Raw genomic sequence first — 19,558 nt, forward strand, 5'->3', positions numbered from 1 at the left:
TCATAGTCATCAAATAATGCAAAGGATTTGTTTCCCAGCAATCAACTTTAAAGTCCACTTTTATCAGTCATATGAAAACAGGATAGTAGTCAGGATACCTTAGCCATCTGTACCTACCCTCTTCATTAGGGAGGTGATGATTTTTCAGTGTTTATCTGTGCTTATTTCTGTTGCTTTTAATTAATAAAACTGTCCATAACTTAAAAGGGCTTTTCCCTTATACACGCATACATACTTACACACATAGGCATATACATATGTATTATATATACTTTTTTAAAAAAATAAAGCCCCCATAAACTTATGTATATATAGATACAAATATGTATATATTTAATTGTTTTTAATAAATGTTGTATAGTTATATACTATATAGTCTTGTAAAAAGAGTGGGCACCAGGGATTTTAAAATATAACCTAAATGGTTGTGGGTACACACACTGGGTTGAAGGAGAGACAGGACCAACCAGGATAGGGTTCACTGCCAAGCTGCTGTTAACTGACAAGAATGGCAGTTAAGCTAACGGTCTCCCAGCTCACCACTAGGCCAGAGTCTATGGAACCAGCAGGCAAGGTAAAAGTTTTAAACAGTTTAATTGTGAGAAAACCAAAATCAAGATGGGATAGGGGATTCTGCACTTAAAAACCTAAATGCCAAATCACAGGGCAAGGGGAGGACTTGTCTACTCTAATTCTAATTGACCTAGTCCAGGCAGGGCTCAAAGGGATAGTTCTGGAGTCACTAGGAAGGCTGCTTCAAACCTGGTTCCAGCCAGGTTTGACCAGCACAGCTAAAGGGCCTGAGAATGGCTTTGAGGTTCTCACAGTAATCCAAAGATGATCACGGGATGTCAAAAGTCAATGTGGTCCAAGGTATCCAAGTAGAGAGAGAGTGCTTGAGATGCTATCCACCAGATCCCAAACCCCTCCTCCACTTGGTGCAGCTCTGCAGGTTTGTTGTCCACTTGCTGAAAGCCACCACCACTCAGGATCCCAGAGAATCTGGATGCAGGTCTGAGATCTCCCAGGGCTAGCAACAGTTTGTGCTCACCACTATGGAGTCTCTCTCAGAGTCCAAGCCCCACTTCCTGCTCCTTCATTCCATCTTGGAATCCTCCAGCCCTTCCTGCTAGGTCCAACACTATATGTAACTAATACTAAATAATCTTCCTCACAACAGTCTACATAGTATCTGTTGAATAGAATTTAATACACATCTATAGTATTTGTTATATGTATATATATATGTACATATATATATGCTATACATACATACATACATACTAGATATATAATATGCCTATATGAATATATACATATAGGTATGTTATATATATGTGTGTGTGTGTATGTAAAAATAAATGTGTGTAGGGAGGTGAGAGAGAAAGACAGAAAGAGAATTTATTTAATAAAATTAAATTGAATTGCTCTTAACTGAAGAGCTAGAACTCACAATTCACAAGGACTTGGCAGCTTGATCTTGAAAGTCAGAATTTGGTGGCCATGGAATGGGATCTGAAAGTAGGCAGTTCATGCCTTGCTTCCCCCTTAGCCCCAATTCATGGTACCCTTGCTAGACCATAGTATATTATTTTTACTTATAGAGATTCATTTTTTTCATATATCCTTGGCACTTAGAACAGTGCCTGGTACTAGTAAGTATTAAATAAATGAGAGCTTAATTTTACTGAACTGTTTATGAGGGTAGCCAGTATAGACCAGTCAGAGTTCAGCCCCAAGCAAATAAAAAACTACACCCAATGACCCCTTCCATCTCCCACATCATGCAACTGACTCCAGGGAAGTAGGCTGAAAGTATTCAACCACATCTGTCATGAACAAATGTGGGATTTAAACATACCAACAAAGAGATAAAATGAACATAAATCATCAGAAATAGTCGTAGCCCATGACCTTTAACAAATTGGTACAGTGGGGTAGGAGTAATCAATTATGAGTCCTATCTGGAAGGACCCGGTATATTCTACCATTGAGTCAATATCCCTGTTTAGGTAAAAAAAATCTCCTAGCTAGGAACTTCACTCTAAAGAAGGTATGAAAAGGTTCCTTGGGATCCTGAAGAAATACTTCCCTGTACTTGGTTTAATGGGGATTACTGTCTGAGAGGCACTGGTCTGGCAAATCATTAATCTGTATTCTTAGGCAGGCCACCAATCAGTAATAGTTAAGAAGTGGAAATCTATAAATTTATACTAGACCAAGAATCCAAGGCCTTCCATCTACTCAGTGGAGGAGGACTCTATTAAGCAACTAATTCAAATGACTGCAGGATACAAGACTTTGTTTTCTGCAGAGATATGAATGCCCCCTTAGCCATCTTCTTAGAGCTCTATACCAATGCCAACCACAGCCCAATGGTCTTTGGAGCCCTCTGCTGAGGAATTTGGACTATAGCAAGTATCTACATCATCAATGGCTACAAGGAGCTCACAAGCATTTAATTCAGCACTGTGCCAAGCGCCAAGGATACAAAGAAAGACAAAAACACAATCCTTGCCCTCATGGAGCTTACATTCTAATAGGAGAGACAACATGAAAATAACTATGTGCTTCTGATATACAGTATAAATGGAAGGAAATTCCAAAGAGAAGGTACTCATCATGTAGAGAAAGGGATCACCCAACACTGATATATCTAGGGTAGTACAGGAAACATTTGAGATCACAGATCTAGTTCTTTAAGGCTGGCCACCTAGTCAGACCACTTTTCTTAAGGATTTTACAATTTCTTTTTTCCCAATTATATGTAGAAGCAATTTTTAACAATTCTTTTCTGACATTTGATGATGCAGATTCTCTCCCTCCATCTCTTCCCTACATACTCCCTGAGACCAAAAAAATAATCTGATATAGGTTATACCAGTGTTGTCATGTAATACATATCTCCATATTTCTCAAGCTTGAAAGAAGACACATATTAAACATACAAGAAAAAACATACGAAGGAAATAAAGTGAAGAATGATATGGTGTGATCTGCATTCAGACTCCTATAGTTCCTTCTAGGTTGTGAATAATATTTTTCATCAAAAGTCCCTTAGGGTTATCTTGGATCCTTACATTGCTAATAATAGTTTAGTCCTCCATAGTCTATCATCATATAATATTTCTGTTACTGTGTACACTGCTCTTGGTTCTGCTCACTTCACTTTGCAGCACTTCTTGTAAGTCTTTCTAGGTTTTTCCAAATGCATCTTGTTCATGATTTCTTATGGCACAATAGTATTCCATTACAATCATATTCCCCAAATGATGGACATCCCCCTCAGTTTCCAATTCTTTACTGCTAGGATAAGAGCTACCACAAATATTTGTGTGTGAAAGTGTCCTTTTTTTAAAAATTTCTTTGGGATAAAAACCTATCAGTAATAGTATTTCTGGGTAAAAAGGTATACATACTTTTATGACCTTTTAGGTATGGTTCCAGATTGCTCTCCAGAATGGTTGAATCGGTTAACAGTTCAACAAACAGTATATATTAGAATTCCAATTTTCCCTCCATGCCCTCCAACATTTATCATTTTCCTTCTTGGTCATATTAGCCAGTTTGATTGCCAACTTCCTTTTTTATAAATAAAGCAACCAGGACTTGTCCAATATTATACAAGTAGTAAGTATCAGAGACAAAATTTGAACCCACAGGTCAGTGATCATTGTATAATGAGGGTGATCCCTTCCCGGAGAAGAGAGACATGGTCCACAGCACTCTACGTGAGAATAAGTCAAATAAACCAATCTGATAATTGGATAAAACATTTAAGTTCCTATTAAGATGTGTGCTAAGGCAATATGCTGAGCACTGGTCTGGATGGTTTTTTTGAATGGGACAAAATCTATGGAGGTAAGATGGAAATAGGAAAGTCTTCCCAGAAACAAAGATCCAGGACAGGGAGCTAAACTTTGGAATATTCTATTTCTTACAACTGCCAACCGTATCACTGCGGGTAAGTCAATTTCCCTCTTTGACCATTTTACTTCCTTAATTTGTACCAGACTGGACAGATGCCAAAGCCTCTTTCAGCTCTACACCCATGTCTATGGCAGAAGCCCATATACTCATTTCAGAACTGCGTTTGACAGCCTGTTCTCCCCAAAATATGACATCTAAACAGATTCCAATGCTTCTTCCTTATTTTGCCAATGTTTTCCTTTGGGTCATGATTGATTCTGCTATATTCTCTCCTAACTTCACTGGCATGATCTGGAGCTCAGAAAAATAAGAGAGTTAGGAAATGGGCCCCAAGAGCTGTCCAAAGGACAGGCTGAACAAATTCAAACATTTTCCTTCACTATCTTTGACACCTACCTTCTAAAAACAGACCTTTCAATGCCTTCTCAAACATATATGGGCAGCTGTGAAATATCTGGAAAGACAATCTGCTTGACAAACAAACCGAAAACTATTTTTGGTTAAAAGTAAAAGGAATTGAGCCAGGATGCTTCAAGAGACCCAAAAGCAAAAGAGTGTTGGGAAACATTCAGTGCATCTGTCATCGATTGACCATTTTTTTAGCCCAATAATTCACTGAATGTTCCTTACTTGCCTAAGACAATTGGAATACAAATTATAAGGGTTGTGTGATGCACCTAATAAAAAAGAATATGGGAACAAGGATCTGTTTAGAAAAGTGTGTCCTAAGAAAAATAGCTGTGAGATCAGTTAAACAACCAAAAGAAGAAGATAGCTTAAATAGGGCCTTTAGGCAAAGGATCACAAGCAAAGGTGAATCATTTGGTTCTCACGTCAAACAAAGTAATATTTATTCCACAGAATACTTTCTTCACATTGAGGTCAAGTACTTAATCTATTTCCAGGACTGGTTGTTTGTTTGCTTGCTTATTTGCTTGCTTGCTTCTTTTCATAGCCTTGTCTCATTGAATGGACTTTGTTTTCATGATTTTTAAAATAGTTATTTTTATTTTTTTTTCAATTAACAAGCACATTTTTATTAATCTGTCTCTCTCATTCTTTCCCCACACACATCTTGAGCATATATTTTCTAAAATCTAAAAAGTAAAACCTTAATCTGTAGCTACATAGTCTGGTGAAACAAGTTCCCACATCAGTCATGTTTGAAAATATATCTCTCTGCATTTTTCATCCATTCCCTATCTGGCAGGAGGTGAGAGGTATGTTCCATCTTTGTTCTTATAGACACTTGGTCCATCATTGTGCCAATAAGAGTTCTAAAGTCTTTCAAAGTTTCTTTTCTCAACAATGTCATTGAAATTGCATAAATTATTCTCCTATTTCTGCTCATGTCTTTCCACATCAGTTCATGGAGTTGCATGAGATATGCCCAACGAAACTAATAGATCCCGAACCAACTACCATGATGTATATCAACTTCACAGTTTCCAAAAATATTTATATATGCTATCTAATTTGATATTCAAAACATCATTTAGGCTGGGCAGATACCATGGTGCCATGAATTCAAGTCCCATCTGAGACACTAATTATGTGACCCATGGCAAGTCTTTTAGCCTCAATTTACTCATCTTCATCAGAGGGGCATACTCAATGACTTCTTAGGTCTTTCCTAAGATATTTTTATCTAGATGATGAGGTCAACACATGCATTGCCAGATCTAACTCAGCATTTGGGAGCCTCTGAAAGAAAGTGTGGGTGAGAAGAGGTATTAGGATGCCTACCAAATTGAAGGTCTACAGAGTCATTATGCTGACTTCATGGTTGTATGCCTGTGAAACCTGGGCAGGATACCAGCCCCATGCCAGGAAATTGAATTTCTTCCATTTGAATTGTCTTAGGACCTAGCAAGAAGATAAGGTATGGACAGGGAGATCCTTTCTCTTCCAAGCACTCAAACTCTACTGGAGAGAGATCAACTCCAATGGACTGGCCATGTTGTTAGAATGCCAAATGCATGCTTGTCTAAAAGACTATTTTGTGGAGAACTCACACAAAGCAAACACTCACATGGAGTTCAATAATACAAGGATCCTCTTAAAACTCTTTAAAGAACTTTGGTATCAATTGATACATGGAAGACCAAGGCACAGGACCAACTAACATGGCGTGCCTATATCAAAGAAGGCATTTGTGTTCTATGAGCAAAGCAAAATTGCAATAGCTCAAAAAAAACATGAAATGCACAAATCGGGGACATCTCCATCCCAAATGTCCACATGGGTTATTTCGTGTCCAACCTATGGAACAACCTTTTGAGCCTATTTTGCTCTGATCAGTCACAATCAGGCATACAGTGATGTCATTTTAGTCCTCTTCAAGTGTGAAGGACAACATCCATAACCATACTTCTACAATCCATTATTCTAAGATCCTCTGCCTATTTGACAGATGAGACAACTGATCTGATGAAGCTTCATAAAAGAAACATTCAAGCAAATGAACTTATAAATCTAGGTAACAGATCACTCACTACAAGGTGAAATCAAGTGTTTATGGACTAAAACTGCCAAGGGACTTGGAGGATCACCATGGCACTGCAGAGTTGGTAGTTATGTCTAATAAGGAGCATCATTAGAGATAAAGAAAAGAGTTCCCAGTGGGTGTAATGGATGCCTGCTTGGAACAATTAAAAATGAACCTAGCATCAGCTTTCCATTATCCATGGAAGGGAGAGGGAGCATAAAGAGAACAACTAAAACTACCCATAATGCCAAAATCTCTTTTTATGCATTTTACTCTTCTGCCCCTGATTATCTACACTAAGAGAAGAGTTAATAAGAAATAACAAAAATCATTCACTTTGATTTTTTTCACTTTTCTCTTCCCCTCCCTTTTCCTTGTTCTCTCTATCTTCTAGAGCACTCCATCCTCCACCCTAGTGAACTGATCCAGTGCATGTGGATACACTATCTGCCAAATGGACTCAAGTACTGAAGTATACAAAAAACAACCCTCCCTAGCTGGGAAAAGCAGGGCTATTTGAGGAGAGATGGGTTTGAAGAGGGAAGGGACTAGATATGCTCCTACTCCCATTCTCTAGCAGAGGAGGGAAGCCACCTGCCTCCATACATTGCAGCACTGCTCCTGGTTCCATGTGGACAGACCGATCAATCACAGGCATTTATTAAGTCCCCTTGCACATGCCAGTTGCAGGCGATGAACAGGCAAAGACTCAGGATACTCACCATTGGGCCCAGCAATGTCTCAGCTCCCTCTTCTTCATCTTTGAGGGAGGAATGTAAGAGGGCATGTCCCCAGGTTCCACACCAATTGACATGCCTATTAAGAAAGGGGAGGGGGCTCTGTTGTCTTCTGGCATGTAGGCATGCTACCCATGAGAAAAAAAAACAGGAAATTTCCCTCATTCCTTTCCTGAATCAGAAGAGGGATTGTGATGACTAAATCTTCTTTTCTTCTGTTCATTCATGTGAAAAATATTTATAGAAGGCCTACTATATATGATGAATACTTTGCTAGCCTGCTGTAGGTGATAGAAATATGGATGATGACCCGGGAGGGGGGGGAGCAGAAGAAGGCAGAGAGTATCCCAGTATAGAAACTCCCTCTAGTAAGGCAAATGGATTTACATTTATAATATTATTTCTAATCTTAGAGAGTCACTTAGGGGCACTGAGAAGGTCACATAGCCAGGATGTTTCTTTTTTTAATGAATTAATTTGTTTATTATATTAAAATACCCCAATTAATTCTCCCCTTCCTTCCCTTTGCTTCCCCTATTAGAGAAGGAATAATTTGACAAAAATGAATTTATATGTAAATCTATGTCTTACTTTGTTCTATTTATCCTTTCTCTGGAGGTGGACACATAAGTTATTCTTCAAACAATATTTCTCTTGCTGTATTTAATGTCCTCTATGCTATGCTTATTTCACTCTTCATAATTTCATGTAGGTCTTTCCATGTTTTTTCAAAAATCAACCTGTTCATCTACAGTTTAATAATATTTAATCACAATTATATGGCACAATTTCTCTAACCATTGCCCAAATGATGGGCATCCCTTTGATTTCTAGTGCCACCATAAAGAGAGATGCTATAAATATTTTAGAACATAGTTTTTTAGCTTTTCCAAAGAAAATAAACCTAATATTCATATTGCTGGGTCAAAAGTGATACAGTTTGACAACTCTTTGGGTATAATTCCAGATAGCTCTCCAAAATGGTCAGATAAGTTCACAGTTCTACCAGCAATGTATTAGTGTCCCCATTTTTCCACAAACCCATCAACATTTGTCATTTTGGCTTTTATCATTTTAGCCAATCTGATAGATGTGAGATGATATCTCCAAGTTGTTTTTGATTTGCATTTCTCTAATGAATATCCATTTAGAACATTTTTAGATATAGTTATAGATAACTTTAATTTCTTTATCCAAAAACTGTCTGTTCAAATATTTCAACTATTTATCAATTGGGCAATGGCTTATATTCTAAGATATTTGACAAATTTTCCTATATATTTTAGATATGAGACCTCTATCTAAGAAACTCTCCATAAATTTTTCCCCCAACTTACTGCTTTCCATCTTATCTTGGTACATTAGCTTTATTTGTTCAAAAACTCTTCACTTTAATGTATTCAAAATTATTCAGTTTACATATCACAATGCTGTCTTTCTCTTATTTATTCACAAATTCTTCTCCTGCCCATAAATCTGATAGGTAATATGTTCGTTGTTCTTCTAATTTGCTCATGATATCTCCCTTAATACCTAGGCAATCTATCCATTTTGGTCTACTCTTCATAAATGATGTAAAGAAAGTTTCCTCACCTGAGAGCTCTCAATGGCAATTAATTCATAAGTCCAGTTTCTAACCCTATCTGTTTGTGTTGTTCATCTTCCTTTTCCAAAAGGACCAATGACATCATGGGTTGAAATCTTGACTTGGGCACTATCCATTTATAAAGACTGCTAGACAAGGAGTCAGGAATAGCAAGGTTCAAATCCTGCCTCTGACTCTCCATATCTATGGGAACTAAATGTCCTTATTAGTATATCATATTTTGGATTTTGCATCCAGTTGTTCCTTAGAGCATCTTGCTTGCATAGATGCTGCAAAAAGCTTTCTTTTGTTTTAGTTTCACTATTTAATAAAGCTTTATGGCATTCTAGATAGAGACCCTGTCTTGGAGTTAGCAATACCCAAGTTCAAAGCCTTCTTATGGCATGTGCCCACTATGTCACACTGGGCAGGTCTCTCACCCTCTCAGTGGTCCAAACAGCTCACTCTTTAAGACTCCAAGAGTCCACTAATACACTTTTAGTGATGCTCTGAACCAATATTACCATTCTAGAGAGCAATTTGGAACTATGCCCAAAGGGCCATGAAGCCGTGCAAACCCTTTGACCCAGTGAAACCACTACTGGGTCTATATCCTAAAGAGAGCTCTTTTCGTTGTGGCAAAGAATTTGAAACTAAAGAATCACCCATTTTTTGTGGAATGGCTGAATACATTGAGGTGTATGGTTGTGATGGAACACTATTGTGCTATTGATACAAAGTGAAGTGAGCAGAACTAGGAGAACATTGTATACAAAACAATTCAGTGATCAGGTGTGAACGACATTAATTGTCAACACAAGGATCCTGGGCAACTCCAGGAGACCCGTGATGAAAAAGGCTATCCATTGCCATAGAAGGAACTAATGGAATCTGAATGCCGATTGAAGCATACCATTCTTCACCTTATTTCCTCCATAAATTTTTTCCTAGTGTAAGCGATATGTGTCTTTCACAACATGACAAAAATGGAAATATGTATTGTATGATAGCACATGTATAAGCTATATCATATTGACTGCCATCTTGGGGAGAGTGGTAGAAAGGAGAGAAAGAATATGGATCACAAAATGTGATAAAATTAATGTTAAAAATTGTATAGACATATAATCTAGAGAAAAAATAATTTTTTTAAAAAAAAGACTCCAAGTGTCCAAACTACATCAGGTTGAAGGAGCTTTCTTAACAGATATTCCTTACACCAGTGAAATCTGAAACAACCAAAAGAAAAACAAAAATAAGGCCTTTTGAGCACAGAACTCAAATTGATTGAAATATGAGTTCCATTTAGATTTGGTTTCAAAATATTTTGATGGCTTGGTTCCAGTTCAGTGACTTTGGAAAATGCATGGGTTTGGTTCTGCGGTCAATCTGGCTGACTAGGTCTTTTAAAAAATACTCTTGTACAGTTTTCAATTCAGTTAAAAATATTTGCCAGGGTTAAGCATTTCTGTGCAATTCATTATAGGTTTTGGCTCATGGTTCAGTTCAGTTTAAATCCTAGCTTTCTGTGCTGTCCTCTAAGTACCTGCAAATAAATACTCTCCAGTTTCATTCAGGGATTCAAATAGCTACTGCTAATCAGAGCAATGATCCATGCCTACCTGTTTACAATGTTATCTAGCCTGTGCTTAGCTAGCATTGCCCAAAGAACTGGGAAGTGTTTGAAGGATAGGCACAAGAGGAGATATCACCACCCTGGACCATCTCCTCCTCACTCCCCACAGGTTGCTTCCCAAGGCACAGAGTCCTAGGATAAGATATGACCTCTGAATGAGGTATTACATCAGAAACAGCTGGCCACCTCCACTTACAACTCTTGAGTTCCATCTCATTTAGTACACTCAGGATGATTCTGCCAAGCTCAGAGCTCCCTGCCTAGTTTAGTTCCCCCAGGCAAGAATCCTCTGCAATTCCAAGAAATCTTTATGCTACCACCAAAAATGATGCCTGAAGGGTGGGACCTAACTTTCCTCTAAGTCTAACCTTAAAAATTTCACAGCAGGCTAGACTTTACCTGCCTTTTTGAAATTATGTTTTCCAGAAAGCAATAAAATTTCTCATTATTGCCTTGTTTTAGGGTGTTATTTTTTTCTTTTAAACAAAATGATTTTTACAACACTGCCAATTATTAAAAGGTCTTAGGAAAGAAAATGGTTGCATTTTATCAACTGGAACTCTCTATTGCCCCTCTGGTAAAAGTTTACCATTTGCAAATAGTCATGAGTGAAGGGAGGACCCCTGGATCTTCTAAAGCAATGGTATTTAATATATTACCTAGAATTATTTGGAAGTCCTATTTCTTTGAAGAAGACAGAACATTGTTGCTACCATGGATTCCTGTTAAATTGGCTTAGCATCTGTATGTGGATGCAGATGTTTTAACCAATGTAGTTAGAGCAAAAGATCTTAGCCTAAGATCTGTAAATCAATATATATATATATGTATATATATATATATATTAATCACTGTTTTTAATATAATTTATTGCCTTTGTAATCCTATGTCTTTAGGATTGTAATCCTATGTGTTTTTGGCTTCAACAGACTGTTAAAGAGGTCCATAATATGCAAAAAGGTTAAGAACCCCTAATCTTGAGATAGAAAAGTTGCTTAGATGTCTAGAAAGCATCTACTCTAATTCCTTCATTTCTTAGATGAAAAACTGAGGGAGACATGGTATGGCAAAATGACTTGCCTAAAGTCACTTAGGTAGCAAGTAGCAGAGACAAAATTTGAACAGAGGTCCACTGACTCAAAATACAGTGGATTTCCCACCACGACCACATGACTGGAAGGATAATCCACTAAGGTGATGCAGTGGATAGAAAGCCAGTCTAGGCATCAAGGAGCTCAAGGCATACTTCTGGTACATATTGACTGTGTGATCTCAAGCAAGTCATTTAACCTCTGATTTCCAAGCAAATTTCCAAGACTGTAGGTGGAGAGTAGATATTAATGTGCATTGGCAGAGGGCATTTCTTGCATCAATGAAATCACATATTGGGGCCGTCCAAGAATTATAAGATGGCCATTAATCATATCCACAACAAAAGCATTTCCTTATTTTGTTTCCTACCTGGGATGTGATGAGAATTTAAAAAATTAGGGAAGGGTGGAATGGTGGATGGCAATGATGCCATGTTAGAGATTAATGACAATTAAGAGACAGGAGGGTAAAGAATATGTTGGGAGTGGTTAGAGAAGGAAGGGAAAGGCATAGTCAAAAGCAAGATCATTGAACCATAGAATTATCATTTTGAGTTGGAAAGAAATTTAGAGGTAATCTAATCCATTAGATTGTAAACTCCTTGAGGGCATGGACTATCATTTACTTTTTGGTACTAAGATTTTGTACTAAGATACTTTTTCTATCTTAGCATTTATCACAGTAACTAGCAGTTGGGTGTGTAATAAATATTGATTGATTGATTGATTGATTGATTGATAGCCCAAAACTTTAATTTTTTTAAACCTTTATCTTTTGTCCTAGTTGCAAGTAAAGTTACTAGTTACCAGTTACAAGATAGAAGGGCAAGAGCCGGGCAAGCATGATTAAGTGACTTGCTCAGGGTTACATAGCTAGGGAGAGCTTGAGATCAGATTTGATCTCAAGTCAGGTCCTCCTGACTCTAACCCTAACACTCCGTTTACTGTGCCACCTAGCTGCCCTTCTAACCCTTAAAAGTGTATAGAAAAGAAACTAACAATTAGGTATTTGAAGTGACAATTGAAAGGTGTCCAAGGTAGAGGGAGACAGAAATGGGATTCAAATGCAGGTGCCCAATCTCCATAGCGTATACATTTACCTCTCACTTTTCTTGTTATCACCTTCAAGAACTCAAGATTCCCTCTAGGAATCCTCAAGTTTCAGACTTCAGGAAAGTGAAACGGGCCATCATAAATGTAAAAAGGTAGGCCAATTTAGATGGCTTCATTTATTCTTGTTTGACATTTGAAAATAAAAGTTAAAGAACACTTCTAGGATTTCTAAATATTCCATTGTATTTCAGGTAAATTTATTTTGGAAGTAAATCCCAACTGGACAGGAGAACAAGGATTTTTTAATACTCTATTGCTTAGCATTTCTTACGAACATGGAAGCATTGTATAACTTAATAAAATAATAATAAGTAGTAAAGGTATAGCTCTTTAGGGTTTACAAAGTACCTTATATGCTATGTTATCTAATATTCACAGAATCCAGAGCTAGAAGGGACCCCTTCAAGGTCATAAAGCCCAACCCCTCATTTTACAGATGAGGAAACTAAGGCTAAATGACTTGCCTGGGGAGACCCTGTTGGTTTGAATTTAGGTTTTCCCAATCCCAAATTCAGCACACTATGACTACAGCACTCTAACTCATACCGTAGATTCATTGGAGAGTACTTTAAAAGGTACTGCTAAAAAGTGGGAACTCATCCTCTGCTGTCTAAGTTTTAATAACATATTCCTGGATGCACCTTTTCACAGAGTATCTGGATCTTTTCTCAATTTCTCCCTTTTAAAAAAAATTATTTTTACCATGGTGACCATCTGATTTCCTGTCACATGTAGAAAGGAACAGTTATGTTGCTTCTGATTTCTCACCTCTATCTCCACCAGTGATTTGCCAACCATTTCCATTTTGATTTACACTAATCTGATAACATTCTATTGGAACGAGTCACCACTACAGAGACCAGGAGTGGTATAATGGGGATAGAGCCCAAGAGGATGCTTCTGTGTTCAATCACTAGCATCCCTGGACAAGTACAGCGCATTGGCCAAGAATATAAATTTTTATGAAAACAGTTGGGTATGGAATAAAGAACTGAAGCTTAAACATCCAGCAAAAGTTAAAGAATTCTTCTGTAAACCTTGAAAGTGACTGGAGTAAATCTTTGGATTGACACAAAGTAGGTGTACAATAACCTCCAGATGATGGGATTAGCCAGGCTGCAGCCACTGCTGGCTGCCTTTTTTTGCTACTATTTCAAAGCCTCTCCAATGAGTCTCATTACCATGCTCTTCATTAGAATGCATTTCCCTTAAGACACTTTAGAGCTACAAAATGCAGAATCTAGTCATTCCCCAAATACGCGCGTTATGAGCCCACTTCTTGTTAAACAATCAATCTTTTCCCATCCTTAATAGAATCTGCTTAATAAAGAGAAGAGGACCAAACTGACTGAACTCAGTATATTTTGCTTTCCTACATGAATGCCAGCCTCTTTTTCCCATTTAATTTTTTAAATAAATATTTGTAAGAATTGAGCATGCTTTCATGAAAGAAAATCCTGTGAAAGGAAAGATAATAGGCCTGGTTCTCACCCAAATACACACATTTCATGGAAAATGGAAAATGTTATAATGCAAAGTATGAAGTGGAGAATAATGTCAGTAAAAATGAGGGGAAAGATAGGAAAGGCAGCGTTTTCAATACTCTGCGAGAGGGTTTAGTGTCTGTGATCTTGGTATATTTCATGGAATCACAGGATCCTCGAAAGGCAGAGTTAGAGAAGACCTCAGTGGCTGTCTTCGTGTTCAGTCATTCGGTCATGTCCAACTCTTTGTGACCTCATGCACCAAACTCTTCATGGGGTTTTCCTGGCAAAGATACTGGAGTGGTTTGCCATTTCCATCACTGGCAAATTAAGGCAAACAAAGGTTAGGTGATTTGCTCAAGGTCACACAGCTAGTAAATGTCTGATACTAGATGGAAATCAGATCTTCCTGATGCTCTATTCACTATCTAATAGTATCTTTCTAATATAGCCTGTATGTATAAAAGAATCTCAATTATAAGATACCCAACAAGTATTCATTCAGCCTCTTCCATCAGCCCACTAAAAATTAGAGAACTCATCAGTTCTCAAGGAATCCCATTCCATTTTAAGACAACTTTTTTTAAACCATTACCTTCTATCTTGGAATCAATACTGTGTATTGGTTCTAAGGCACAAGAGTAGCAGGGACTAGGCAATGGGGGTTAAGTGACTTGCCCAGGATCACACAGCTAGGAAGTGTCTGAGGCCAGATTTGAACTCAGGACCTCCTCTCTATGGGTCTAGCTCTCAATCCATTGAGCCACCCATTGTCCCACTTTAGGGTAATTCTAATCATTGGAAAGGTTTTTGTGAGTGTGCATTTTTTTTGTTTGGGAAGAGGGATGGGATATGACATATAAATATGCATCTTTGTGATTTTTAGCCATTGTTTTTTATCTTGTTCTTTGGGGCCAAAGAGAACCATCTAATCTGAAACCTCCAAAAATGCTCCATAGCTAAAGATTTATGATGAGGCTTTTGATGATTGCTCCAACCACATGATCACAACACATTTTCATAGATGACTTCATGAGTGACTGTGGTCACAAACTTAATCTCTTGGCTTGGTGATCTTGTAAAACTCTCAAGAAAATGCAAATGAATAGTATGTAGAAAAGATGATGCATCTTTTTTTTAAATAAGTGCCTAGGTCCAGACTTCATCTGAATTACCTTAGGAAAAATGTGCATTGAAATCATAGAAACACAGATAAAGCTATATATACCTCTATAGATGGAACTAGGCAATGGAGCAGACCCATGTTCAACGGTCCACTGAAGAGTGGGATGCCTTTAGGAAAAAGAAAAGAGAAAAATAAAAAAACTTTTTTTCTAAAGGGTACTCAAAATCCTAAATTTTAGGGATGGTGAGAAAGTGAGAAAGTAAGACACAGAAAGTGCCTATACACTATACACAATAGCAGAAAAATAAAAGACTAAGATTAAAAAGATCAACACCTCTACTTGTACCTTTTAACTTGTCCCCTCTTGTCTCCTCTCCACACTTACTCTTTTGGTCATCCCTTCCCTCTCTTTCATCTTCAATCTTTCTATCCATTTGGGCTTTTTCCTGTTATTTACAAACATGCTAAAGTCTTCCCCATTAAAAAAAAACTTTCCCTTAACACTACCAAATGGTTAAGAGAAATGATAAGCCAATTCCCAAATAGATTGTTCCCTCAATTTATAATTCTAATACCTCTTCTTCCTTTCACATAACTAATTTTAAAAGTGTCTTCTTCATGATTTTTTTACGTCCTCACTTTCCACTCACTTCCTGACCCTAAAATATAAAACCTCTCTGATGCAGCTCTCTCCTATGTCGCCAAGAACTTTCATTTGTGAATGGTATTTTCTCATTTTTTGCCCAGGTGGTCTCTCTTCATCTTTTAACCACCTTTCCTTCTTAGATAATTTCCCTTTCTTTGAATTTCATGATACTACTCTCTCTTGGTTCTCCTTCTATCTGACTAGATCTTCTCAGACTCCTTTGCTGAGTCCATCTTCTCTCTTAACCTCAATGTGCCTCAAAGGTGAAACCTTCCTTTTTTTCTCCTTTTGTTGATAATTTCATCAGTTCCCTGGATTAAAATTTTATCAAGGCATCTAGGTGGCACAGTGGATAGAGTGTCAAGCCTGAAGTCATGAAGACTCATCTTCATTAGTTCAAATCTGGCCTCCTACACTTACTAATCAAGTGTCCCTGGGGAAAGTCACTTCACCCTGCTTGCCTCCATTTCCTAATCTGCAAAATGAGCTGGAGAAAAAAATGGCAAACCACTTCCATATTTTTACCAAAAAATAAACCTAAATATGGTCACAAAGAGTTGGACATAAATGAAAAACATTTTATCTATTCAGATGATTCCCATGTCTCTCTCTCTCTTTTACAAATATATATGTACATATATATATATATATATATTTGTCCTTTTAAATTTTAAATCTTATTTAAAATTTTATTTTTATTTCTATTTAAATTTTATTTTATTTCTATTATTTATATTGAAGTTTTAAATTTTAAATATATACAAATATATATTTGTCCCTTAAAATTATAACATTATATGGTTGTATTAGTAGGCACTTTATAAATGCCCATTGACTGAAACAGTTAAATGGCGTAATGAACAAAGTTCTGGATTTGGAACCCAGAAAATCCATGTCTGTCCTCTACCTCACTTAGTAGTTGACTGACCCTGGGCAAATCACTTAAACACTCTCATCATGTCAGGAGGTTGTTAGCAGACTTTATCATTGGTCCTCTAGATGGTCATTATGTTGAGCAGAGTTCACATGACTTCCAAAGTTGTTTGTTTTTATGATCTTATTATCATTAGATAATTGTTCTCCTGGTTCTGCTCATTACATCCTTCATTACTCCATGCAAGTCTTCAAATTTTTCATTTTTATAATATCAATAAATGATAGAATATAAATTGTTCTCTTCATTCTGTTCATTTCACTCTACATCAGTTCACACAAGTCCTTCCATATCTCTTAAAAACTATTTATTTCTTCCAGTACAATAGTATACCATCATATTTAAATACAACCATTTGTTTAGCCACTTCCCAAATGGATTAGCAGCCCCTCCATCTTCTATTTAAAAGAAATTTTATATTATCCAAAAGAGTTGGTTCACATAGAGCTAACCTCTATTTTCTTCTCAGCTTGGTTGTTGGAAAAGCGAATTCCTTCTCATATATAAGCCAATCTTGTCAGCTGCTTTTCATTCTTTGGGAAAGAATTTCATCTTTATCTAAGGCTGATAAAGCTATTAAGTATCTTAAGATATTTCCAGGGAAGCTTGCCCTTGCAAGGCTGGCTCCTACCTAATCTAGGCCAAGGCAAAAACTGTCAAGTTTTTATTGCTGTCAGGTACCAAAATAAGAAAGCAGAGGCTAGGCGATCCATATTATATCACACATCCCAACAAGATGGCTCAGCAACTCAGAAGCTGCTGCTCCCTCAGCTTCCCAGTCTGTAAAATGGAGATGGCTTGCATACCTACCAAGAGAGGATAAAATCAAAATCAAAACACTTGGGTCCAGAAGTCATATGGTGCTCTGATAGCCCTCCAACTTCATTTCATCATTTAAATAAGAATGCCTTTGTTTTGCTTTGTTATTCTCCAAAGAACTCTAGAGATTTTCAGACCTAGATTATTAGAACACTAATACATATGGAGATGCACGAGAAAACAATTCAATCTTCAATATGAAATTAAAAAACAGCAATATAGATGTATAGGCTGTTATTTGACTCATTTCATTCCCTCTCTTAGAAGAGTACCTGCCAAGGTCAGCTAGGTGGCTCAGTAGATTAAGAACCAGACCTAAAAACAGGCTCAAAATCTGGACGTGGGTCAGACTTCAACTCTCATGCTGTCATTTTACAGATAAGGACACTGAGACCAAGAAAAGATGAGTGGCATGTCCTGGAGCACAAAACTAGTAAGGTTCTAAGGCAGGATTTTGAACCGGGTTTTTATAGTTTTAAGTCCATGCAAGATTTGAATCTATGTCTTCCTTAATCCAATATTCATTAAATCTAATTTGCCATTATCGGGAACTGAGCTTTTGGGTCAAGAACTTGGCAATATTAAGTTAAAAGGATTATTTTCCAAGTCTCAAAAAAAAAAAACAAGGAAAAGGAGGAATTAATGTTAGGGTTAGAATAGAAAGATGTATAGGAAATGGTTCGGCCAAGGAAATGAACATAAGAAAAACTACAGTCCACAAGAAAAGTCTGATTTACATATTTTGGGCTACTTCTCTTTCAGTTCAGTTCAATTCCACATTTATTCATCATGTACTGTGTGCAAAACACCATCCTAGGCTTTTCTTATACTAAGCTCTGCATCAAATCCGAAATTCACTTCAAGGAACAAACAAGTTTTAAATCAAGGGAGTCCTGTCCTAACAGCAACAGAAAGGTGCTTCCTCATTCTAGTATAAGCATTTTGTCCAAAGCCCTGTTTTTTTAGTGGGGAATAAGTAGGAAAGAGGCCAGGCGTTCTGCCCCCATCCTACCTAATTACATATAGTTGGGGAAGAAAGGAAGGAAGGAGGGGAGAGAGAGAGAGAGAGAGAGAGAGAGAGAGAGAGAGAGAGAGAGAGAGAGAGAGAGAGAGAGAGAGAGAGAGAGAGAAGGGAGGACAGAGAGGGAAAGACAGAGACAGACAGACAGAACGGACAAGCAGTTGTTCCGTGAGTGGCTGCGCCGTGGGGAGGCCCCCAGAAGCCCCTCCTGCCCTCCGGGGGGGCCCAGGGTTTCCTGAGGAGAGCCCCGATGGCTGGGGGAGGCCTCCTGGGGGGCACCTAAGCTGGGCTCTCCTTGAAGGCCCGGCTCGGCCTGCTCCAGGAGGGCCCAGAGAGCACCCGGAGGCCGTGGCTGCCTGGCTCCTGCTCTGGTGAGGCCGTTCTGGGGCTGCTGCCTCCACTCTGGCCCTCTCCGGGCTCCGCTCGGGCAGAGCCGGGCCTCGTTCTGGGGCCCCCCCTGCGAGCCTCACATCTGTAGGCCGAGCCGTGTCCGCAGAGAGCCGGCCGAGGCATCGTCTTGCTCCTTCCTTTGAGCACTGGCAGCAGTTTGGTGCCGGGGGGGGGGGAGGGGGAGAGGAAGGGCCAGCCTCGAACCCAAGACCGCCCGCTTTCGTGTCCTCCTCCAAGCCATTCTCGCTGCAGGGCTGGCACGGCCCCTTCTCCGTCCTGCTCTCCCCATTGACAGATGGCAGGAAGGACCCTTCCCGGATCCCGAGAGCGGCCCTGGGCCCTCCACAGCCCTGCTTTGGGAGGAGGATCTGGGTTTGAATCTCACCTCTGCAGGGGGCCGGGTCCTTCCCTGAAGAGAGGCCTCGGCCCGGCCCGTGGATGCGCCTTCCTGAGTGCTGTGGAGGCCGGCCTTAGCCTGGGCCTCCCCCTCCCCGCCTGCCTTTCCCGGCGAGGCCAGGCTGGCGCTGGCGGGGGGTTCTGGGGGGCCCTCTGACGTCT

The sequence above is a fragment of the Gracilinanus agilis genome, chromosome 3 (assembly GCF_016433145.1).
Source record: "Gracilinanus agilis isolate LMUSP501 chromosome 3, AgileGrace, whole genome shotgun sequence".
In the NCBI taxonomy this organism is placed as follows: Eukaryota; Metazoa; Chordata; class Mammalia; order Didelphimorphia; family Didelphidae; genus Gracilinanus; species Gracilinanus agilis.